This window comes from Hyla sarda, chromosome 13 (genome assembly GCF_029499605.1).
Source record: "Hyla sarda isolate aHylSar1 chromosome 13, aHylSar1.hap1, whole genome shotgun sequence".
Classification (NCBI taxonomy): Eukaryota; Metazoa; Chordata; class Amphibia; order Anura; family Hylidae; genus Hyla; species Hyla sarda.
In genome coordinates, this window is record NC_079201.1 from 23770061 (window position 1) to 23796176 (window position 26116).

Here is a 26116-nt window from a genome sequence, read left to right on the forward strand (position 1 = left end):
ACGGTCGGTAGTACAAAGTTCTGTCAGCTGTTTATACTGTACCACTCAATAGCTGTCTGAAAATGACAGCCGGCCTCCAGCGACTTAACTTGAACTGTCTGTGCACCAGACGTGTGCAGGAGATATCCGCCACAAGGCCTTTGCACTTATGTTTCCTCAGTACAGGAAAAGGAGGCTTAACCCTCTGTGGGAAAGGAGTATCTTCAATAAAATACATCTACACCAAAGGGTCAACAATTTTAAACCAAATTAGGGCAGGAAGTGTTCTTGTGTTATCCACCTGATTCATCCATTGCATAGTGAACTGAATCTCCCCTTCTGGAACGCAGTGCTGGGGTGCTTTACCCTGTCTTCCTGACATTGTGCACAATCATTTCAAGATTTTCCAAGAAGCTCCAGTAAAAAATCCTAGCGTGGATTTTGCTTCCGAGGCCAGTATTGCATTGTTTCATTGCTTTGCTGTTCTTGCTCGGTGCAGTTTCCACTACTAAATGTCTTACAGCAAACTGCTTCTGGGGTACGGTGGCATCCTATGTAAGTGCCAACTTGCTCCAGAAAGGCCTCAGACTTGATTCAAAGAATACATTTTGATTACATGTTTGAGCTACTGCGCATCTAAATGCCACTTTTACATCACTCTTCAGTATTGATACATTTGGTTACTAAAGACTGCATGACTATATGCTTGACTCTATTTCCTTACTGACATAGAATATGGTTCAAATGGCCAAATGAAATCGTTCGAAATTGGGCCGCGTACTTCTAGTCATGTGGGGCACATGCTGCTCCTTAAACTAAAAATAGATCATGACACCAGGGTAAGAATTGTAACAGAGGTGACTACATACCCACTTCTTGCTCTGTGTAATGACATCATCGCCGACATCTGGCTGATTGTCTCATACTAAACTATATCAGCACATCTGAGGGGTGACATCAAAACCTGGAGATACAAAGACAAAGTGCAATAAATAGTTTTGCTGGATTACACATAAGACAATAAGGCTGCAACCTGGCTCCACCACACCCATCTCTATGACCCTTGCACCATTACAACCCTGTGCTAGCTTGCAATGGTTCTGTTCACAGACCCATCAAACAACAGACATGAATGGCACCCAAAGAACCCTTCTGACTTAAAGCAGAGTTGTAATATCTAGAGATGAGCGAACTTACAGTAAATTCAATTTGTCACGAACTTCTCGGCTCGGCAGTTGATTACTTTTCCTGCATAAATTAGTTCAGCTTTCAGGTGCTCCCGTGGGCTGGAAAAGGTGGATACAGTCCTAGGAGACTATTTCCTAGGAATGTATCCACCTTTTCCAGCCCACCAGAGCACCTGAAGGCTGAACTAATTTACGCCGGAAAAGTCATCAACTGCCGAGCCGAGAAGTTTGTGATGAATCAAATTTACTGTAAGTTTGCTCATCTCTAGTAATATCCATCATTGTGCTTTTCCTTTCAGCAAATCTGAAGGTACCATCAACAGAGCTACTGAAGGTAGCATGAACACAGCCTAAAAATGCAGAAAAATGGGAGATCTGTAATTGTCCTCACCACACAGGGATGTGACAATAACCCTATGAAATTAACACAGCATGTTGCTAGAATATGTATGCCCTTGCTGTGTGATATGGATGCATTTACAGTACTTAGGGAAGTTTATAAAAATAAAATGAAAAATTGTAGAGAATGGTTAGAATTAATTTAGAAATTTCAGTAGAAAGTTCTGTATTAAAATGGTGCCTCCACTTGCAACTCTAAGTACCTCAACTACACTAGTATAAAAGCATTCCAGGATCTGTTGAGACCTGCAGTCCATTTCTTGATCTCTGACCCTAAATGTCAATGTTTCATTGTCCTGCTAAGACTTGCAGCAAAGAACGACTCTCTGGAGAAACTTAGGTTACAGAAATCTGAGTGACAGCTACTGCTCCACTGTCGGTCCCAGGTCAGCAAACCAGTTACCTGCTGCTGGACCTCAATAAGACAACAAAGACTTTACTAGGACATTAAGTGCAATATCAGTAAACTGTAATTTATGAAATTTCTCCTTGAAATTTTACAACTTTACTTTACATTCAATAAACCACCAATACTGCATCACTAGAACTATGGGAGCAACATTACACCAGAATCACAGCAGGTTGCTTTGGAGTGTTATGTACTGGCTCTGTGTTGCACCCTCTTGTGGAAGAAATGATGAAATGTCGTCTCTCACAAAATTCTCAGAGAGCTTAAAAACTTAATGTAGAACAAAGTTGTCTTTTATTGACAATTCTTTTTAATGGATTTTACGCAAGTGTATTTTACATCTCACAATATGGAGACGTCAGTTAATAGCAACTCTATGAATGAATGTCTGTAACAAGAAATGTTTAATAGTGCACTGGGATATCTTGTGGAATAAGGGTCCCAGGGAACAATGCTCTCCTCCCTGCTAGGCAATCTTGGATGCTAGCAGCTATCTGACATTTGCCAACTCTTATGTGGAGCAGGCATTGTGCCAAGCACATATTTCACATTACAAGTTAAGTCATCAACGTCCCTTAAGCATCTCACCCACAAGTGTGCACCCATTGTGTCTCAGACACAGGCATGTTTATTTTAGTACCTTACACTTAGTCACAAGGTGGGTAATTTATCAAAACCTGTGTAGAGGAAAAGCAGTGCAGTTGCCCATAGCAACCAATCAGATTGCTTCTTTCATTTTTGAAAAGGCCTCTGAGAAATGAAAGAAGAGATCTGATTGGTAGCTATGGGCAACTGCACTGCTTTTCCTCTACACAGGTTTTGATAAATCTCCCTCAAGGTGACCCCTTAAAGAGTTATTGTCTTATAAATTGATCTCAAGAATGAAGTATGGCTAGGATATGTTCTGAGTGGGTCAGAACTCTGGCATTCAGAGAAAGAAGTAGCTGCAGCTCTGTTGTAGTTCTAAGTTCTCTAACATATTTTCCTTCTACTGTGTCACTCACTGCCTCAAACTGTGCAGAGAAATGCCCCATTTACTCTGCACTACAATAACAAGGGCAGCACTGTGTAGTGAGAAAAAACTGTAAAGGATGCTGCCTCTTCAGTGTCAGGATTGGTGGGCGTCCTTGCACTTTATGAGATGAAAATACCCCCTTATGTGCTTAAGTCAGATGTGTGCCCACCTAAGTGCCTTAGACACAGGTTAGGGCTGGGCGGTATACCGGTTCATACGGAATACCAAAATTTTTGTGCTACACGATATGAATTTTTCCCATACCGGTTTGACCCTTCCCCCTCGGGAATGAATTATCAGCCCAGCGCTGCGCTGTCCCCACACACCCGCAAGCACTGCTCTCCTCTTTGTTGCAGCCGCCGACGCTGGAACTCTATACTGTACGCCAGTGGTCTCCAACCTGCGGACCTCCAGTTGTTGCAAAACTACAACTCCCAGCATGCCCAGACAGCCAACGGCTGCCCAGACTACAACTCCCAGCATGCCCAGACAACCCAGACAGCCAACGGCTGTCCTGGCATGCTGGGAGTTGTAGTTTTGCAACAGCTGGAGGTCAGCAGGTTGGAGACCACTGGCGTACAGTATAGAGTTCCAGCGTCGGCGGCTGCAACAAAGAGGAGAGCAGTGCTTGCGGGTGCTTGGGGACAGCGCAGCGCTGGGCTGATAATTCATGTCACACGGGGCGAAGTCGTGACATCACGCTCTTCCACCATTGTGGTCGGGATCCGAAGCCTCAAGCGTTGCCGGAAGCCGTACAGGTGGGTCTGCAGCCGAGATCCCAGGGGGGCCCCAGAAACGGGACCCCGGCGATCTGACATCTTATCCCCTATCCTTTGGATAGGGGATAAGATGTCTAGGGGCGGAGTACACCTTTAAGAAGGATGCCTGGACTCATTTGCATGAAAATGTACAATACAACATAATACGAACATCGAAGACGTCTCAACCAGAAGCTTACTTTGTACTGGGGATCGACCGATCTAGTTATTTTTTGGGGCTGATACCGATAATCTGTGGATGTTAGGGCCGATAGCCATAATTTATACCGATATTCCGGTATAAGTTAACGTCTATTTATCCCCCCCCCGGCGACACCGCTGCACATCATTGATTTAAAGCGGACGCTTTAAATCAGTGAACTGCAGCGGCATTTCCGGGGCCAGAGACTACCGCTTCTCTGCCTGTTCTGGGGTCCTGAGTCCTATCACCGACCACACCGCAAAACTGTGGTCAACCGGTCGTAAAAGCGCATACGGCGCAAAAATGAGCCGACCGGACCGAACGTTTCACTCCGGCCGGCTCATTGAAATGAATGACATACGGGAGCGCATACGAAGGCATACGGGAGCGCAAGGTTTTAGCTCCCCCCTGCCGTATGCTCTCCCGTATGGGAGAAAACTTCGTGTGAACCCAGCCTAACACAGGACGACGCAGGAGCCAGAAATAGCGTCGACCCCCAGCCCCGGTAATTATAAAACCGGGGATGGGGGAGGCAATGGGGCAGCGGCCGGGGCGGTGCGGTGGGGGGTGCGGCGTGGTGGGGGGTGTGGTCATGGGGGGTGCGGTGCCGTTGTGGGGGGTGCGGCATGGTGGGGGCGGTGCGGGGCATTATTGGATTATCGGTAAGGTAATTGCCGATAACGATAGCGTCCAAAATCGTGAATATCGTCCCATAATATCGGCCAAACCGATAATCGGTCGATCCCTACTTTGTACTAAGGCTGGGCTACAATCTTGAAGCAGCTGTCTACAGAAGGTAGTATCTTCAGATTTGTTATTCATTCTTTGAAAGGTGTTGTCCGGTGAAATTTTTGTTTTTCTAATGTGCCTAGCCTGTTGATTTATTCCCTTAAGGACATAGCTATTTTGGCTGCAAGGACACAGACAATTTTATTTTTGTATTTTCGTTTTTTTCGTGCAAAACCCCATTTGTGCAAATTTTGGAGGATTTTGTTTTTACGTTGCACTTTTCACAGTAAAACGGACATAATGGGGGAGATTTATCAAAACCTGTGCAAAGGAAAAGTTGCCCAGTTGCCCATAGCAACCAATCAGACGCCCACCAATCCTGACACTGAAGAGGCAGCATCCTTTACAGTTTTTTCTCACTACACAGTGCTGCCCTTGTTATTGTAGTGCAGAGTAAATGGGGCATTTCTCTGCACAGTTTGAGGCAGTGAGTGACACAGTAGAAGGAAAATATGTTAGAGAACTTAGAACTACAACAGAGCTGCAGCTACTTCTTTCTCTGAATGCCAGAGTTCTGACCCACTCAGAACATATCCTAGCCATACTTCATTCTTGAGATCAATTTATAAGACAATAACTCTTTAAGGGGTCACCTTGAGGGAGATTTATCAAAACCTGTGTAGAGGAAAAGCAGTGCAGTTGCCCATAGCTACCAATCAGATCTCTTCTTTCATTTTGCAAAGGCCTTGTTAAAATTGAAAGAAGCAAGCTGATTGGTTGCTATGGGCAACTGGGCAACTTTCCCTCTGCACAGGTTTTGATAAATCTCCCCCAATTTCTTTATTCTGTGGGTCAATACGATTAACCCTTTGAGGACCAGGCCAATTATCGTTTTTTCCTCCTCCCCTTCTAAAAAACCATAATGCATTTAATTTTGCACCTACAGACCCCTATAAGGGCTTGTTTTTTGCGTCACCAACTGTATTTTGTAACAAACAGCATTTTATAACATAATGTGCAGTGAAATTTAAAAAATAGGCCATTTTGTAATTTTGGGGGGCTTCAGTTTCTACCCAGTGCACTTTTCTGTAAAAAATGCCACCTTACCTTTATTCTGTAGGTCCATACGGTTACAAGGATAACCAATATATGTAGGTTTTATGTTATTGTACTACTTAAAAACATTTTTTTACTACATGCACCAAAATTTGTACATTTAAAATTGTCATATTCTAACCCCTATAACTTTATTTTTTGGCATACGGGGCTATATGAGGGCTCATTTTTTTCGCCGTTATCTGTAGTTTTTATCAGTACCATGTTTTGTTTTGATGGAACTTTTTGATCGCTTTGGGACTTTGGTATTTTTTTACATGTACGCAATCAACCATGCGCTTTAGCTAACCTTATCAGTGTTATCGGTGCTCTACTGCTCCAGCCTGCTGAAGCTTCCTGGATCAGCAGAACAGATTGGACGACAAGGACTCTCCCACCGTGTTTACATGCTTTTTGTTGTGCTACTTTAAAAAAAAATATATATTTTTTTACATCATTAGCATTTTTAAATTGCCCTTTAACGACCCCTATAACTTCCTAATTTTTCCATATACAGGGCTCCTTTTTGCGCTGCGATCTGTAGTTTTTATCGGTACCATGTTTGCGTATATATGTTACTTTGTGATCACTTTTTATTTCATTTTTTCTGGGTTGTGATGTGACTAAATGCAGCAGTTCTGTTTACGTTTACGTCATTCACCGTACGGAACTATTACATTTTATATTTATAGTTCGGGCATTTACGCATGTTGCAATATCAAACATGCTGATTTTATTTTTTTTACATTTTGTTCGGTAAAATGGGAAAAGAGGGTAATAAAAATTTTTTACTGGGGGAGGGGCTTATTCACTTCTTATTAAAACTTTCTTTCTCTAACATTTTAAGTCCCCAAGGGGACTATTTAATGCAATCTTTTGATTGCAAATACTGAACAGTGCTATGCATAGGCATAGCACTGATCAGTATTATCAGTGTGCATGTGAAGAGGAAGGAGGTTCCTTCATCTCTGCAACAGTAAGTAAATTATATACAGGTACATCACTAGGCCTTTCACATGTATCTGTTAAAGGGAATGTATACCTTGGATTTTTTTTATTGATCAAAGGCAGATACTGAAACATTTTTTTTCTAATCAGTTTCTATTTTCTGATTGTATTTCTTTTTTACATTATTATGGGGGTGGCCATCTTGCTTTATATCAAGCCCCATGGACATAGGCAACAATAGACAGGAGCTGTCCCATTCACATAAATGGGAAAGGCTTGTGGGCCTGCTCTGTTAACTTTCGAAAGGTAATCCTACGGGGGGGTGTTGAGTTCTGGGCTTCCGCTATTGTGAAGATTATTATTATTATTATTTTTTTTTTAAATATAAGTATCCCCTTGTCTACTATGTTATTTCATACTTTATTTTTTGGGTTATACCAGCCAGGCAGAGGCCAAAATGACAACCTTCTGGCCTCTGTATTGCAATATCAACCTATGGGCATTTAAAGGGGTAAACAAAAATTTTTAAAATTATCAGGTGTCAGAAAGTTATACAGATTTGTAAGTTACTTTTATTAAAAAAGGTTAATCCCTCCAGTACTTATCAGCTGCTGTATGCTCTAGAGGAAGCTCTGTAGATCTTTCCAGACTGACCACAGTGCTCTCTGTAGCCACATGCACATAGCAAGCCTCTTCTGCTCTGGACAGTTCCTAACACAGAAAGTGATGGCAGCAGAGAGCACTGATATCAGACTAGAAAGAACTTCACAACTTCATGTGGATCATGCAACAGCTGATACGTACTAAAGGGCTTAAGATTTGTAAATATAAATATTTAACAAATCTGTATAACTTTCTTGTACTCGTTGATTTAAAAATGGTTTTTCCTTTTGAGTACCCCTTTAAGCTTTCCCAACGACCACGCTAAATGTATGAAACAAATAGAGTGTAAACTCAACCTTATTAACAGAAGTTCAAGTAAAGGGGACTGTGTAAACTGGTCACATCATACTGATATACGGTACTATTAAACTACTTGGCCTGGTAACTTGATTCTCAGCCAACGGTTTGGACACCTTAATATCTGATCTATTTCCCTATTGACCAATTCCACTATTTATACACATGCTATAGTTTTGCCTACACTGTATATTAATAACCATCTTTCCAGCAAGTGTAGTAAATTCAAGAGTTGGAAAAGTTAACTATATCATGCAGAAGAGTCACCATGATGCCTAGATCTAATCTGATCTTGCTGTGATCTACAGTTAGTTGTTGGATACATGCCACTGAATGCCCTTTTTATTGTGAAAGAGTTAATAGATATAAAGTGCATTAAAAGATTAGGACCACATCCCTCCCAAGCCCTGTCTGCTATCTCCAGTAACATAAAATGTGTTAACTATATTGGACATCTTTTTAAAAATGTTTCCTGCCACATGTAATCCTTCTGTTGTATCACTCTGTATTCCTTCCACGTTGCCATAGAGTAAAATAGATGTTGGGGTTAGAGACTGTTATTTAACTGGCGGCAAGGTCTCCATAGATCTTAAGCTTGGTTATATCCAAGTACTCAGCAACTTCTTCAGTGATAAATTCACACCCTTGGCTTTGTGGGTTTTCGTTTTGGAAGGCATGTACTAAAGTAATGTCTTATTCAAAAATTCCAAGAATGGCAGTGGATTCACAGAGCAGGTTTCCAGCAAAATACACACTGGTAAAGCCAGACCTATCATTACTGAACAACAACAGCTTGAGAGGAGGATGGAACTAATGAAAGAGGGTTTTCTACCAAAACATATTGTAAATGACTATGTGTACTAATTCAAGGTGCTAAGCAAGCTTCTACATGTACTTTCGTAAGATTTACATACTCCATTAACCAACATGGTCTATGGACGTCATCTGGAAAGAGTCAACAGTAAAAAAAAAAGTGACATTTATGGGCTTCTCACAAGGATGCTCATAGTTAAAGGTGTACACAGAGGAGGGGGAAGAGCATAGATCTTGTGCTGGTTCATGCCTCTCCACCAGGAGCCGCAATGCTTGCTTATGCCAGATCAAATCCTATTCTCTTTAGCCAGTTTGAAGTGATTAAGAGAAAGTCTAGATGTAAGCAGGCTCACTGGCCCATGGGGGAGGGACCTGGGGTCATTTACCCCCTCCCACCCTGGGGGAACTAGAGCAGATTAAGGTTGTGTTCACACTACCATTAGAGGCTATGTTACTAATAGAATGGCATGTATAGATACCAGGCTGAAACTTTACAGACCCCATTAAAAAGGCACAAGGTACAAGTGGGTGCCGCTGATTTCGGTCATTTGACAGGCTCAGAATTGCCATTATAACAGTGATGTAAACAGCTCCTCTCCAATGGACATAATTCTGTATCCTTCATATTAAAGTATGTTAAACAGTAAATCTCCTTACCAGGAGGAATTCTTTTGTGGACAAGGATGTACTTAAACTTCGAGATTTGCCTTATTAAAAGGACATTAATGATTTTGTGATGTATTTATCAGAGAATAAAGTGTATTGGTTTTAACTCTCTGGATGTTTCCATTCACTTAAAGGGGTACTCCGGCGGTAAGACATCTTATCCCCTATCGAAAGGATAGGGGATAAGATGCCTGATCACGGGGGTCCCCGCTGGGGACCCCCGTGATCTTGCACGCAGAACTCCGTTATAATTAGTCCCCGGAGCATGTTCGCTCCGTGGACTGATTACTGGCGATCACGGGGGCCGGAGGATTGCGACGTCACACTCTGCCCCCTCAATGCAAGCCTATGGGTGGGGGCATGACAGCTGTCACGCCCCCTCCCATAGGCTTGCATTGAGGGGCGGAGCGTGATGTCACACGGGGGCAGGGGCGTGACGTCACAATGCTCCGGCCCCCGTGATCGCCAGTAATCAGACCCGGAGTGAACATGCTCCGGGGACTGATTATAACGGGGTACTGCATGCAAGATCATGGGGGTCCCCAGCGGTGGGATCTCCGCAACCAGGCATCTTATCCCCTATCCTTTGGATAGGGGATAAGATGCCTTAGCCGTACCCCTTTAAGAGAAGCAGAAGCCATATTACCATTTTGGCACTGTTTTGACATTTTGGACATTTGCTGCAAAAACATGACAGTAGCTTTTGAATAAACCCTTAGGACCTCTAATAATTTCTAATATTTCAATAAGTGATTGAACATTTTTGCAACTATTTATCATAATGCTAATAAGACATGAAAGCTATTTCATTGGAGGTAGATTTTGTAGCTTTGCTCACACACAGCATTTTGGTGCATTTTATGAGCCATAAAACATCTCAAAAGTAGTTGATTGCTCAAAAAACAGACCAACAACATCCGTGTTCCACTGAACGTACTGGGGGAAAAATGTAAAAAATGGAGGAAACAAATAGGGGGAGATTTATCAAAACCTGTGCAGAGGAAAACTTGCCCCGTTGCCCATAGCAACCAATCAGATCGCTTCTTTCACTTTTAACAAGGCCTCTGCAAAATGAAAGAAGCAATCGGATTGGTTGCTATGGGCAACTGGACAACTTTTCCTCTGCACAGGTTTTGATAAATCTCCCCCATAGACATTTGTTAAGGCAGTAAAGAAACTTTAAATTCAGCCTAAAAAGGAGCAGTATTATGTATATGACTCCTTACGTTAACCTTACGCATCTCTGCTACATTTCGACAAATGTTTTGTTTTTTGTGTATGATTGCCTTTCTCATTTTAATAAATAATCTTTTAAGCTGTTTATTAAAGACGGCTTTGGCCAAAGATAGAGGTTTTGTGTGTGTGTGTGTAAAAGGGGTGAACGGACATAGCATTCACCCTCATCTGATCTATACATGAATTCATTTTTTGGGGATTGGACTGTATCAACAATATGGTTAATTAGATCAGCCAGCTGTTGGAAAAGATGAAAACCTTGTGAATTATTTTAATCCTGAGCAGGAACAGAACTCATTATCTGGCACTATTTCTTCAAAAGGGTTCCCCTTGGGTGAGAATCAGACTGGATCATGTGAGGACTACACAGTTATGTACTAGTCTGGCCTGGCTGGATGAGATGAACTTAGCATTTGGGTTTGTCCTGAAAAGGCCTTGCAGTAAAGTGATCCGGCACACACTCGCCCCACTTCTACCAGCCTGTAAAGCCTTGTCGTGGACTCTCATATGTTCCATATCTTTCTCATATCTAATAAGAATCTTCACTTTAATGCCTCAGACTGCATTCAAATATGCAAGTAAAGGATGACATACTAATATCGATTACACTGCACATTATAAGTAAAGCTCTGATGCCCAAGCAACAGCCTTAGCACTTCCAATGCCAACTACAATGCACCATTACCAACAGTGTCTCTGGCAAGCCAATATGTTTAAAGAGTACCTGTCATCAAATCATATTTTGTAAACTAACTCAGATTATATTCCCTAATTACTCCTAACACCCCTCCTGCCCTTAAAAAAATTTCTGAGCTTTAAAAATCTGTGTATCATACCTTTCCCCTTGCTGATATTGTGTGAGCTCCCATCAGAAGAAAGTGGGCATTCCCCAGCAGGCGCAATGTCACTGAAGCCTGCAAGAGCTGTGCCTCGCCATGTCACGCACGCACTTCCTGAGTTTGGTCTTCTGCAAGTCTGGGTGGAGACCAAACTACCTGTTTGACTTGTGCAGAAAACAGAACAGAGCCACCTAGTGGCCGTTTTTTTCAATCACATTAACCCCTTAAGGACTCAGCCCATTTTGGCCTTAAGGACTCTTTAATTTTTACGTTTTCATTTTTTCCTCCTCGCCTTCTAAAAATCATAACTCTTTTATATTTTCATCCACAGACTAGTATGAGGGCTTGTTTTTTGCGCGACCAGTTGTCCTTTGTAATGACATCACTCATTATATCATAAAATGTATAGCGCAACCAAAAAACACTATTTTTGTGGGGAAATTAAAACGAAAAACGCAATTTTGCTAATTTTGGAAGGTTTTGTTTTCACGCCGTACAATTTATGGTAAAAATGACATGTGTTCTTTATTCTGAGGGTCAATACGATTAAAATGATACCCATTATTATATACTTTTATATTATTGTTGCGCTTAAAAAAAATCACAAACTTTTTAACCAAATTAGTACGTTTATAATCCCTTTATTTTGATGACCTCTAACTTTTTTATTTTTCCGTATAAGTGGCGGTATGAGGGCTCATTTTTTGCGCCATGATCTGTACTTTTTTTTGATACCACATTTGCATTTAAAAAAATTTTAATACATTTTTTATAATTTTTTTTTAAATAAAATGTATTAAAAAAGTAGGAATTTTGGACTTTTTTTTTTTTTTTCGTTCACGCCGTTCACCGTACGGGATCATTAACATTTTATTTTAATAGTTCGGACATTTACGCACGCGGCGATACCAAATATGTCTATAAAAAAAAATGTTTACGCTTTTTGGGGGTAAAATAGGAAAAAACTGACGTTTTACTTTTTTATTGGGGGAGGGGATTTTTCACTTTTTTTTTAATTTTACTTTTACATTTTTTTACATTTTTTTTTACACTTGAATAGTCCCCATAGGGGACTATTCATAGCAATACCATGATTGCTAATACTGATCTGTTCTATGTATAGGACATAGAACAGATCAGTATTATCGGTCATCTCCTGCTCTGGTCTGCTCGATCACAGACCAGAGCAGGAGACGCCGGGAGCCGGACAGAGGAAGGTGAGGGGACCTCCGTCCGGCGTTCTGAATGATCGGATCCCCGCAGCAGCGCTGCGGGCGATCCGATCGTTCATTTAAATCGCGAACTCCCGCAGATGCCGGGATCTGTATTGATCCCGGCACCTGAGGGGTTAATGGCGGACGCCCGCGAGATCGCGGGCGTCGGCCATTGCCGGCGGGTCCCTGGCTGCGATCAGCAGCCGGGATTAGCTGCGCATGACACGGGCATCGCTCCGATGCCCGCGGTTATGCACAGGACGTAAATGTACGTCCTGGTGCGTTAAGTACCACCTCACCAGGACGTACATTTACGTCCTGCGTCCTTAAGGGGTTAAAAACATATAAAAGGTTGAGAATTTTAAAAATAACCCCAGCAAGCCACAGTTTCTCCAATCCCTGCCACAGTACTTCCAGCAAGCCAAAGTGTTTCCTGTCCAGAACAGATTCTGCTGTTTGGTACACAGCCATTTTTTAGCATTTATTTAATTTAGGCCTCATTCACACTACAAAATTACACAGTTTTAAAGATCCGTACGTTCCATCTGAAAATCAGCTGTAAAAACAGCAGTTAAAAAATCCTATACGGCCGTTAGAAACCGTTTTAACCCGTTATAGCACGTTATTAATAACGGCCGTTAATTTGTGACGGAAGATAGTAATGGGTGAAATAGTGCATGCAGTTTCTCCCGTTACTATCTTCTGTCACAAAATAACTGCCGTTATTAATTTTTGTATTCATCGGACTTTTTGATAGCTTTTTATTCATTTTTTCATGATATAAAAAAGTGACCAAAAATAAGTTATTTTGGACTTTGGAATTTTTTGCGCATACGCCATTGACCATGTGGTTTAATTAATGATATATTTTTATAGTTCAGACATTTACACATGCGGCGATACCACATATGTTTTTTTTGTTGCAGTGTTATGGTTCCCATAGGGGGCTATAACACTACACACACTGATACACTTTTCAATGCAAAGCCATAGTTTTGCATTGATCAGTGCTATCGGCGGTCGATTGCTCAAGCCTGCATCTCAGGCTTGGAGCAATCAATCGCCGAAGGGACGCACCGGAGGAAGGTAAGAGGACCTCCGCTTGTGTCCCAGCTGATCGGGACACCGCATTTTCACTGCGGTGGTGACGATCAGCCCCACTGAGCAGACGGGCAGCTTTCACTTTCGTTTTAGACGCGGCGTTCAACTTTGAACGCCGCATCTAAAGGGTTAATAGCGTGCGGTACTGCAATTGCTGCCGCGTGCTATTAGCCCCGGGTCCCAGCTTCAGGTACATGCTTCAGACCGACCTAAGATGACGCGGAGTAACCACGTTTTTTTTACACTAACATGCTGGTGTTGCCCCACACTTTTCATTTTCACAAGAGGTAAAAAGGAAAAAAAAAAAAAACATTTGTGGACGTAAAATGCTCTGCAGGTGCACAACAGAGATCAGGAGTGAGAGCACACTATGTACATTTGATGCCTTAATTAGTGATTTGCACAGGGGTGGCTGATATTACAGCGGGTCTGACATAAACTCGAAAAAATTAATAGCCACATGTGATCCTATTTTGGAAACTACACACCTCACGGAACGTAACAAGGGGTATAGTGATCCTTAACACCCCACAGGGGTTGTGACGAATTTTCGTTAAAGTTGAATGTGAAAATGCTGGTGTTATCCTAAATTTTTCATTTTCACAAGGGAAAAGAAAAAAATCCCCCCAAAATTTGTAACCACATCTCTTCTGAGTTTTGAAATACCTCTTATGCGGATGTACAGCACTCTGTGGGAAAACTACAATGCTCAGAAGAGAAGGAGCTCCATTGGGCTTTTAGAGAGAATTGTCCGGAATTGAAGGCTGTGTGTGTTTGCAAAGCCTCCGTGGTGCCAGAAAAGCACCTCCCCCCCCCACACACACACACACATGACCCCATTAGAGCACTTTATGTCCACATATGGGGTATTTCCATATTCAGAAGAAATGGTTTTCCAAATTTTGGGAGGCTTTTTCTCCTATTACCCCTTGTGAAAATGAAAAATTTGGGGTAACACCAGCAATTTAGTGAAATTTTTTTTTATTTTTCTTCTTCACGTCCAACTTTAGTGGAAATCTGTCAAACACCTGTGGGGTGTAAAGGCTCACTGTACCCCTTGTTACGTTCCTTGAACGGTGGTGTTTTCCAAATAGTATGCTATGTGTTTTTGTTTTTTTTTGGCACCATAGGGGCTTCCTACATGCCAAATTTTGGTGGGTATTTTCTCCTATAACCCCTTGTACAAATGTTAAATTTGGAGAGAAAAAAACTGCATTTTAGTGAAAAAATATAAAATAATTCATTTACACATCCGACTTTGACGAAAAGTCGTCAAACACCTGTGTGGTGCTAAGGCTCACTGTACCCCTTGTTACGTTCCTTGAGGGGTTTAGTTTCCAAAATAGTATGCCATGTGTTTTTTTTTTCTGTTCTGGCACCATAGGGGCTTGCTAAATGTGACATGCCCCCCAAAAACCACTTCAGCAAAATTCACTCTCCAAAATCCTATTGTCGCTCCTTCCCTTCTGAGCCCTCTACTGCACTTTACATCCACATATGAGGTATTTCCTTACTCGAGAGAAATTGAATAAAAAATTTTGGGGGGATTTCTCACCTTTTACCCCTTGTAAAAATTCAAAAACTGGGTCTACATGAACATGTGAGTGTAAAAAAATGAAGATTTTGAATTTTCTCCTTCACTTGCTGCTATTTCTGTGAAACACCTAAAGGGTTAAAACACTTTCTGAATGTCATTTTGAATACTTTGAGGGGTGTGGTTTCTATAAATGGGTAATTCATGGGGTATTTCTAACATTAACCTCTTAAGGACCCAGGGCGTATGGATACGCCCTCACACCCTGGGCCTTAAGGACCCAGGGCGTATCCATACGCCCTGGCGTTTTCCGGTCTCTGCCGCTCGCCGGGCAGAGATCGGAACTGGATGCCTGCTGAAATCCTTCAGCAGGCATCCAGGGCAAACGCCAAGGGGGGCCATGTAGGCCCCCCATGTCGGCGATCGCCGCAAATCGCAAGGGAAATCGCCCTTGCGATCTGCGGCGATACCGGGCTGATCGGGTCTCTGGGACCCGACCGCCCGGTAATTTCGCATGATCCCGGCTGTCACAGACAGCCAGGACCATGCTAAAGAATAGGAGCGAGGTGGCAAGCCTGCCACCTCCTCCTATTCCCTGCGATCTGTCTGTTAACTAACCGACCAATCGCAGGGGGGAGGGCGGTTACTTCCTCCCGTCCTGCCCGGCCCCTGAAAGTCCGGAGAGGACGGGAGGAAGACCGGAGGACGCTGCGGGGGACGGGGGAGTGCTGGGGACCGGCCCCGGTACTTACCTCGTCCCTGAAGACACGGATCCCGGCGAGGAAGATGGCGGCGGCGGCGACAGGTGAGTTGATCTTCAGCCGCGGTCGGGCCCTTTACAGCAATGCACGTCGCCGTAAAGCGACATGCATTGCTGTATTGGGACCCTGTAAACTACAACTCCCAGCATGCCCAGACAGCCCTTGGCATCTGGGCATGCTGGGAGTTGTAGTTTTGCAACATCTGGAGGTCCACAGTTTGGAGACCACTGTGCCCTTCCAGATGTTGCAAAACTACACATCCTCAGCATGCCCTTACTGTCCAGGCATGCTGGGAGTTGTAGTTCTGTAACATCTGGCCCTTCAGATGTTGCAGAACTACAACTCCCAGCATGCCTGGACAGTTTTGGCATACTGGGAGTTGTAGTTTTGCAACATCTGGAAGGGCACAGATTGAGAACCACTGTATTAGTGGTCTGCAAACTGTAGTCCTCCAGATGTTGCAAAACTACAACTCCAAGCATGCTGGGAGTTGTAGTTCGGCAACATCTAGCTCTAAAGATGTTGCCAACTACTACTCCCAGCATGCTTGAGAATGCTGAGAGTTGTGGTTTTGCAACAACTGGTGGCACACTGGTTGGGAAACATTGTCTGTTTCCTAACTCAGTGTTTCCCAACCCGTGTGCCTCCAGCTGTTGCAAAACTATAACTACCAGCATGGACTGATAGACTGTGCATGCTGGGAGTTGTAGTTTTGCAACAGCTGGAGGTCCCCCCCCCTGTGAATGTACAGGGTACATTCACATGGGCAGGGGCTTACAGTGAGTATCGGGCTGCAAGTTTGCGATGCAGCAAATTTTGCGCGGCAGCTCAAACTCGCTGTAACCCCCCCGCCCATGTGACTGTACCCTAAAAACACTACATTACACTAACACAAAATAAAATAAAAAGTAAAAAACACTACGTATACACATACCCCTACACAGCCCCCTCCCCTCCCCAATAAAAATGAAAAACATCTGGTACGCCACTGTTTCCAAAATGGAGTCTCCAGCTGTTGCAAAACAACAGCTCCCAGTATTGCTGGACAGCCGTTGACTGTCCAAGCATGCTGGGAGTTTTGCAACAGCTGGAGGCACCCTGTTTGGGAATCACTGGCGTAGAATACCCCTATGTCCACCCCTATGCAAATCCCTAATTCTGGCCTCAAATGCACATGGCGCTCTCACTTTGGAGCCCTGTCGTATTTCAGGGCAACAGTATAGGGTCACATATGGGGTATCGCCGTACTCGGGAGAAATTGACTAACAAATTTTGGTGGGCTTTTTCTCCTTTCACCCCTTATGAAAATGTGAAGTTGGGATCTACACCAGCATGTTAGTGTAAAAAAATAAATTTTTTACACTAACATGCTGGTGTTGCCCTATACTTTTCATTTTGACAAGAGGTAAAAGGGAAAAAAGCCCCCAAACTTTGTAATGCAATTTCTCCCGACTACGGAGATACCCCATATGTGGGCGCAAAGTGCTCTGGGGGCGCACAACAAGGCCCAGAAGGGAGAGTGCGCCATGTACATTTGAGGTGATTTGCACAGGGGTGGCTGATTGTTACAGCGGTTTTGACAAACGCAAAAAAAACTAAACCCCACATGTGACCCCATTTCGGAAACTACACCCCTCACGGAATGTAATGAGGAGTGCAGTGAGAATTTACCCCCCACTGGTGTCTGACGGATCTTTGGAACAGTGGGCTGTGCAAATAAAAAATTTTGTACAGCCCACTGTTCCAAAGATCTGACAGACACCAGTGGGGGTAAATACTCACTGTACCCCTTGTTACGTTCCTCAAGGGGTCTAGTTTCCAAAATGGTATGCCATGTGGGGGTTATTTTGCTGTCCTGGCACCATAGGGGCTTCCTAAATGCGACATGCCCCCCGAGCAAAATTTGCTCTCAAAAAGCCAAATATGACTCCTTCTCTTCTGAGCATTGTAGTTCGCTCGTAGTGCACTTCAGGTCAACTTATGGGGTACCTCCATACTCAGAAGAGATGGGGTTTCAAATTTTGGGGGGTATTTTTTGCTATTAACCCTTGCAAAAATGTGAAATTTGGGGGGAAACACCCATTTTAATGAAATTTTTTATTTTTTTTGTTACGTATGCAAAAGTCGTGAAACCCGTGTGGGGTATTAAGGCTCACTTTATTCCTTGTTACGTTCCTCAAGGGGTCTAGTTTCCAAAATGGTATGCTATGTGGGTATTTTTTGCTGTCCTGGCACCATAGGGGCTTTCTAAATGCGACATGCCCCCGAGCAAAATTTGCTCTCAAAAAGCCAAATATGACTCCTTCTCTTCTGAGCATTGTCGTTCGCTCGTAGTGCACTTCAGGTCAACTTATGGGGTACCTCCATACTCAGAAGAGATGGGGTTACAAATTTTGGGGGGTATTTTCTGCTATTAACCCTTGCAAAAATGTGAAATTTGGGGGGAATCACACATTTTAGTGAAATTTTATTTTATTTTTTTACATATGCAAAAGTCGTGAAACACATGTGGGGTATTAAGGCTCACTTTATTCCTTGTAACGTTCCTCAAGGGGTCTTGTTTCCAAAATGGTATGCCATGTGGGTATTTTTTGCTGTCCTGGCACCATAGGGGCTTCCTAAATGCAACATGCCCCCCAAAAACCATTTCAGAAAAACGTACTCTCCAAAATCCCCTTGTCACTCCTTCGGTTCTGAGCCCTCTACTGCGCCCGCCGAACACTTTACATAGACATATGAGGTATGTGCTTACTCGAGAGAAATTGGGCTACAAATATAAGTATACATTTTCTCCTTTTACCCCTCGTAAAAATTCAAAAATTGGGTCTACAAGAACATGCGAGTGTAAAAAATGAAGATTGTGAATTTTCTCCTTCACTTTCCTGCTATTCCTGTGAAACACCTAAAGGGTTAAAAGGCTGACCGAATATCATTTTGTATACTTTGGGGGGGTGCAGTTTTTATAATGGGGTCATTTGTGGGGTATTTCTAAGATGAAGACCCTTCAAATCCACTTCAAACCTGAACTGGTCCCTGAAAAATAGTGAGTTTGGAAATTTTGTGAAAAATTGGAAAATTGCTGCTGAACTTTGAAGCCCTCTGGTGTCTTCCAAAAGTAAAAACTTGTCAATTTTATGATGCAAACATAAAGTAGACATATTGTATATGTAAATAAAAAAAATTTAAATATTTTGAATATCCATTTTCCTTACAAACAGAGAGCTTCAAAGTTTGAAAAATGCTAAATTTTCAAATTTTTCATAAAATTTTCTAATTTTTCACCAAGAAAGGATGCAAGTTACAAATTTTTTTTACAACTATGTTAAAGTAGAATATGTCACGAAAAAACAATCTCGGGATCAGATTGATAACTAAAAGCATTCCAGAGTTATTAATGTTTAAAGTGACAGTGGTCAGATGTTCAAAAAATGGCCGGGTCCTAAGGTGTAAAATGGCTGGGTCCTTAAGAGGTTAAGGACCTTCAAATCCACTTCAAAACTGGTCCCTGAAAAATTCTGATTTTGAAAATTTTCAGAAAAATTGGAAAATTGCTGCTGAACTTTGAAGCCCTCTGATGTCTTCCAAAAGTAAAAACATGTCAACTTTATGATGAAAATATAAAGTAGACATATTGTATATGTGAATCAAAATATTATTTATTTGGAATGTCTGTTTTACGTACAAGCAGAGAGCTTCAAAGTTAGAAAAATGCAAAATCTTGAATTTTTTCATCAAATTTGGGAATTTTTCACCAAGAAATGATTCAAGTATCGGCGAAAATTTACCACTAACAAAGTAGAATATGTCACGAAAAAACATTCTCGGAATCAGAATGAAAAGTAAAAGCATCCCAGAGTTATTAATGCTTAATGTGAAAGTGGTCAGATGTGCAAAAAATGGGCTGGGTCCTTAAGGGGTTAAAGGGGTAATCCGACCCTAAGACATCTTATCCCCCCTATCCAAAGAATAGGGGATAAGATGTCTGATCGCTGGGGTCCCGCGCGATGTGGACCCCTGCTATCTCGCATGCAGCACCTACCTCTGGATAGGGGATAAGATGTTTTAGGGCCGAAGTACCTCTTTAAGGTAAAAATGGGCTTGGTCCTTAACCTCTTCAGGACGCCGGGCATATACGCCCGCAGGAATTCTGGTCCCACTAGCCGGTTGGGGACCGGAAAGGGATGCCTGCTGAAATCATTCAGCAGGCATCCCGGCACATCGCCCCATGTCGGCGATCGCAGAAAATCGCATGTCAATTCAGACATGCGATTTTCTGCTATTCCGGGCTGAAATAGGGAAATAGGGATGATCAGAGCTGTCAGTGATCATCCTGACGGCTAGGAGCGAGGTCGCAGTGCTGCGATCTCCTCCTATCCCTTACCATTGGTCAGAACTGATTCTGACCAATGGCAGCGCAGGACAGTGGGTTGCCACCCCTGTACACCCCTGGATGTCGTGGGGAACGTGGGGAGAAGATGGAGGCCGGTACCTGGAGGAGAAGATGCCTGGGGACCCCGATCATCGCTGGAGACATGCACAGGTAGGGAAACCACCTTGGGGGGGAATGAAAGTGAAAGTAAAGTGATCTTTACTGTGGCAACCACTAGGAAGGCCAAACTGTAACTCCCAGCATGCCCAGACAGCCAACCACTGTTACATTGGTGCCCAAACGGTAGCCCTCCAGATGTTGCCAAACTACAACTCTCAGCACGCCTAGACTGCCCAGGCATGCTGGGAGTTGTAGTTCTTTAATATCTGTCCCTTCAGATTTTGCAATTTTCATGAAATTTTTGAAAATTGCTGCTCTACTTTGAAGCCCTCTAATTTTTTCAAAAGCAAAAATATGTCCATTTTATGATGCCAACATAAAGTGGACATATTGTATTTGTGAATAAAAATAAAATTTATTGGGAATATCCATTTTCCTTACAAGTAGAGAGTTTCAAAGTAAAAAAAAACTGCCAAATTTTCAAAATTTCATTACATTTGTGGATTTTTCACCAAAAAAGGATGCAAGTAACGCCGAAAATTTACCACCAAAATAAAGTAGAATATGTCACGAAAAAAATCTCATAATCAGAATATTCGGTAAAAGCGTTTTCAAGTTATTAATTCGTAAAGCGACGGTGGTCAGAATTGCGAAAAAGGGCTCTGTCCTTAAGGTGAAAAAGGGCTGCGTCCTTAAGGGGTTTAACACATGTAGGTTTTGGGGGAGAGTTATCAAAACCTGATCAGATGAAAAGTTGCCCACAGCAACCCTGCAACTTTACTTCTGAACAGGTTTTGATAAATCCTCCCCTTTGATTCTACATAACCTGTGCAAAATTTTATATGATCAAATCTTGATTTATTTTTAGATGATCTCTTTTTGCACAGAACTGCTGATTCATCAACCCAAATATAATTATATATAAGTACGCCATACAGGTGTACACACTGCCCAGGTGTGTCATGATATGGGATTATGAAGCAATTTTCCATAAATCTAAATATCATCATGTCATCGTAACATAGTTTGCAAGGCAGACAAAAAAGACTATTGAGTTCAACCTAAAAGCCTTCTGTGTGTCATCCAGAGGAAGGCAACCGCCTCCCCCCCCCCCCCCCCCCCCCAATGAGGCTGATGCCAACTGTCTTATGACAGGGATTTTGATGCCATATTGCAGTCAGAAAGGAAATTTTCCTGAGTCAATGTTTATGCCTATAAATCTAGTATACATAACCTGTTATTATATTTTTCCAGAAAAACATCCAGACCCCCCCCCCCCCCTTAACCCCTTAAGGACCAGTGTTTTTTTCGTTTTCGCATTTTCGTTTTTTTCCTCCTTACCTTTAAGAAATCATAACTCTTTCAATTTTGCACCTTAAAATCCAGTTGATGCTTATTTTTTGCGCCACCAATTCTACATTGTAATGATGTCAGTCATTGCGAGGAACCGGAAGAAGCGTCACAGACAAGAAACGGTGCTGTAGTTCCTTAACACTTTGGCCGCAGAGCCGCTAGCTGCTCCCCCTCCCTGCTATCCTGGGTGTATTTTTGGATTTTCTATGGACATTGCTACTACGCTGAATAAAGTCCGAATTCCTTTTAAAGTCAATTGGTGAGTGCAGACATTTTTCTTCTTGCATAAGATAACGTCAGTCATTTTACCCAAAAATCTACGGCAAAACAGAAAAAAACAATCATTGTGAGACAAAATTGAAATAAAAATGCCAGTTTGCAACTTTTGGGGGCTTCCGTTTCTACGCAGTACATTTTTCGGTAAAAATGACACCTTCTCTTTATTCTGTAGGTCTATACGATTAAAATGATATCCTACTTATATGGGATTGTGGAGAGGAAAAGGAGGCCCTTAGGTCCGGCGCTGCTTGGTCCACACAGGTTCGGTCGAAATAGTGATGGAGGTTAAAAGTTGTTTATTTAAAATTAATAAATAAAACAAATTTCCAAATGCATGCGAGCAATAACGCGTTTCGGGATTAGCATATCCCTTCTTCAGATTGCAGATCCTACTTATATAGGTTGGATATTGTCGTACTTCTGGAAAAAGTCATAACTACATGCAGGAAAATTTATACGTTTAAAATGGTCATCTTCTGACCCCTATAACTTTTTTATTTTTTCGCGTATGGGGCGGTATGAGGGCTCAGTTTTTGCACCGTGATCTGAAGTTTTTAGCGGTACCATTTTTGCATTGATAGGACTTATTGATTTTTTATTGACTGTGCAGTATAATAAACGATATGTTTTTATAATTCGGACATTTCCGCACGCGGCAATACCACATGTTTATTTTTATTTACAGGTTTTTTTTTGTTTTGTTTTTTAATGGGAAAAAGGGGTGATTCAAACTTTTATTAGGGGAGGTGTTAAAAGATCTTTATTCACTTTTTTTTTGGCAGTGTTATAGCTACCATAGGGGGCTATAACACTGCACACACTGATCTTTTACATTGATCAGTGGTTTCTCATAAGAAACCACTGATCGATGATTCTGCCGCTTGATTACTCATGCCTGGATCTCAGGCACTGAGCAATCATTCGGCGATCGGACAGCGAGGAGGAAGGTAGGGATCCTCCGGCTGTCATGTAAGCTGTTCGGGATGCCGCAATTTCACCGTGGCGATCCCGAACATCTCCCTGAGCTAACCGGCATGGTTTTACTTTCACTTTAGACGCGGCGTTCAACTTTGAATGCCGCGTGAAAAAGTTTAATAGCGCACAGCACCGCAATAAATTCCGCGCGCTATTAGCCACGGGTCCCGGCCTCTAGAGGCCGGGCTCGACCCGCTATAGATTGGGAGCGGACTCATGACGTACGCGTACATCATGAGTCCTTAAGAGGTTAAACTAGTCAGACACAAGATCATGAGACAGAGTTTCAAGTTCTATAGTCTCACTGCTCTTACAGTAAAGAATCCCCATCTGTGATGTCAGCACAGTCATGGCAGTAAATGTTGGCACTACTGGAATTTTTCTAGAAAATTAAGTATTTCTCACAGAAAAGGATTGCTGTAACAAATGTTTTGCTATACACCTGTTTATTCACTTTGTGTGTAATGAAATTAAACCAAAAAAGGAGAGGAAAAAAGCAAATTGGACATAATGTCACACCAAACTCCAAAAAAAAGGACTGGACAAAATTATTGGCACCCTTTTAAAATTGTGGAGAAATAAGATTGTTTCAAGTAAGTGATGCTCCTTTAAACTCACCTGGAGCAAGTAACAGGTGTGGGCAATATAAAAAAAATCACACCTGAAAGCAGATAAAAAGGAGAGAAGTTCACTTAGTTTTTGCATTGTGCATCTATGTGTGCCCCACTAAGCATGGACAACAGAAAGAGAAGAGAACTGTCTGAGGACTTGAGAACCAAAATTGTTGAAAAATCTTAACAATCTTAAGGTTACAAGTCCATCTACAGAGATCTAGATTTGCATTTGTCCACAGTGCGCAACACTATCAAGAAGTTTGCAACCCATGACACTGTAGCTAATCTCCCTGGGCGTGGACAGAAGAGAAAAATTGATGAAAGGTGACAACGCAGGATAATCAGGATGGTGGATAAGCAGCCCCAAACAAGTTCCAAAAGATATTCAAGCTATCCTGCAGGCTCAGGTAGAATCAGCAGGAGACCTAGGAGGACCTCACTGCTGACACAGAGACATAAAAAAGTAAGACTACGTTTTGCCAAAATGAACTTGAGTAAGCCAAAATCCTTCTGGGAAAATGTCTTGTGGACAGATGAGACCAAGATAGAGCTTTTTGGTAAAGCACATCATTCTACTGTTTACCGAAAACGGAATGAGGCCTACAAAGAAAAGAACACAGTACCTACAGTGAAATATGGTGGAGGTTCTATGATGTTTTGGGGTTGTTTTGCTGCCTCTGGCACTGGGTGCATTGAATGTGTGCAAGGCATAACAAAATCTGAATATTACCAACAGATTTTGGGTCGCACTGTACAGCCCAGTGTTTGCTTCAGAAATCTTCGGTCTTCCAGCAGGACAATGACCCCAAACATAAGTCAAAAAGCACCCAGAAAAGGATGGCAACAAAGCGCTGGAGAGTTTATCTAGTGTAGGACGCAGAGAAGAAAAACGACCCTTGAAGTGGCACTACTGGTCTGATGAAAAGCAAGTTCCAAGCCAGAGATATTTTCAAAATACTGGAATGGTTTATTTAGAGCATAAAACAATAAAAGGACAGAGATGACGCGTTTTGGGGGAGCCACCCCCTTCCTCAGATCAGTCACTGATCATTAGTGACTGATCTGAGGAAGGGGGTGGCTCCCCGGAAACGCATCATCTCTGTACTTTTATTGTTTTATGCTCTAAATAAACCATTCCAGTGTTTTGAAAATATCTGTGGCGTGGAACTTGCTTTTCAACATACCAGTAGCGCCACTTCAAGGGTCGTTTTTATTCTCTGCATCATTTCCGTCATGATTGGTTCACTCCTTTTCCTGGATCTCGGGCTCAGCTGGCTGGCTCTTCACATCTTGGCAACCCACTTGTTGGGTCTACATGCAAATTTTCCTTTCGCTTATGGTAAGCAGCCACTACCTAAGGGCGATTGCAGCCTAAGGACGGTGCAAGTCACTCATATATCCATCTATTTTTTGTGGTAACGCAAAAGGTGCCCCCCTTTGGTCTCCTTTTCTTTAATTTTCACAAATATTTTGTGGGTACCATCTCCACTCTGCAGTGATGTGAGAGGCCAAGCATCTGAAGGAGTACTGCAGAAGTCATGTGACAGAACAGACTCTGGGACTCCTACTACCCGCAGATTATTCTGCACAGAGCGGTTCTCTAGATCTTCAACCTTGTTCAAAAGCCGTTCATTTTCCTTTCTAGAACCTCCATGTCTTGCACCCTGTCCTTCGTTTCTGAGTGGTTTGTATGGTGGGGACCAGAGTATCTTGCAAATTAGGTAAGAGTCTCTTCGTCACCCCAGAGGCAAGAAGTATATATTAAATGGGAAACATGTCCCTATCGTTACCTCCATCAGAGTTTGAGATGTACGAGCGAGACGGAGATGTATCGCGGCTAGAAGCTGGCCAGTCCGCCATATTGCCAGCACCCTCTTCACGCTAAGGGGTTTTAGCTTGCCCTTTGGAGCAATTTTGGTGACCCATTCTGAGTAGGTATCTTTCCATGGAGTTACCCCTGTAGTTTAAGAGAGACAGGAGCCCCTTTATGGAGCAATAAATGCAGGTATTTGGGTCTGTAGAAGAGGTGAGGCACAGAGCTGGTGCAAAGTGCATCCTCACAGAATGGCGCCAGGATCGGAAGTGCTTTTAATTCCTTCCCATTTCCAAGATCTTTGCTTTCTGTCAATTAAAGGGGTATTCCAGGATTTTCTTTTTTATTTGACTATGTTACAGGGGCTGTAATATTAGTGTAGTTTATAATATTGTGTCTGTACCTGTGTGTTACGGTTTTCTCACAATTCTTATGTGATTTTCACCCCAATATTTATTTTTAACGGCATACAAAATGACTATTGTCTCAGAGATTTTTCCCAGGTTGTCAAAAAGGTCAAACAGGAAATACCAGTTTACAAAAAGTTAGCCACAGTGTTATGGTAATCTCACAACATAGCCTTGTTTATGTTCAGAGGATCAAAAATAACACAGACCTAATACTTATCACAGCTAAAGGTTTGCTAAAATTGTAATGCCTAGACAATCTGTAATCTGATGTGGGCAAAAATCTCTCCCTCTCCTTTGTCCTGATTGCTACAATGTATCTATGCAGGTAACAAGTATCA

At 42.4% G+C, this 26116-nt stretch overlaps 1 pseudogene; it reads right to left on the reverse strand.

Annotated features, from left to right (window-relative positions):
• LOC130297581 (uncharacterized) overlaps nucleotides 1-26116 on the reverse strand; it is a 438873-nt pseudogene that overhangs the window by 319248 nt on the left and 93509 nt on the right.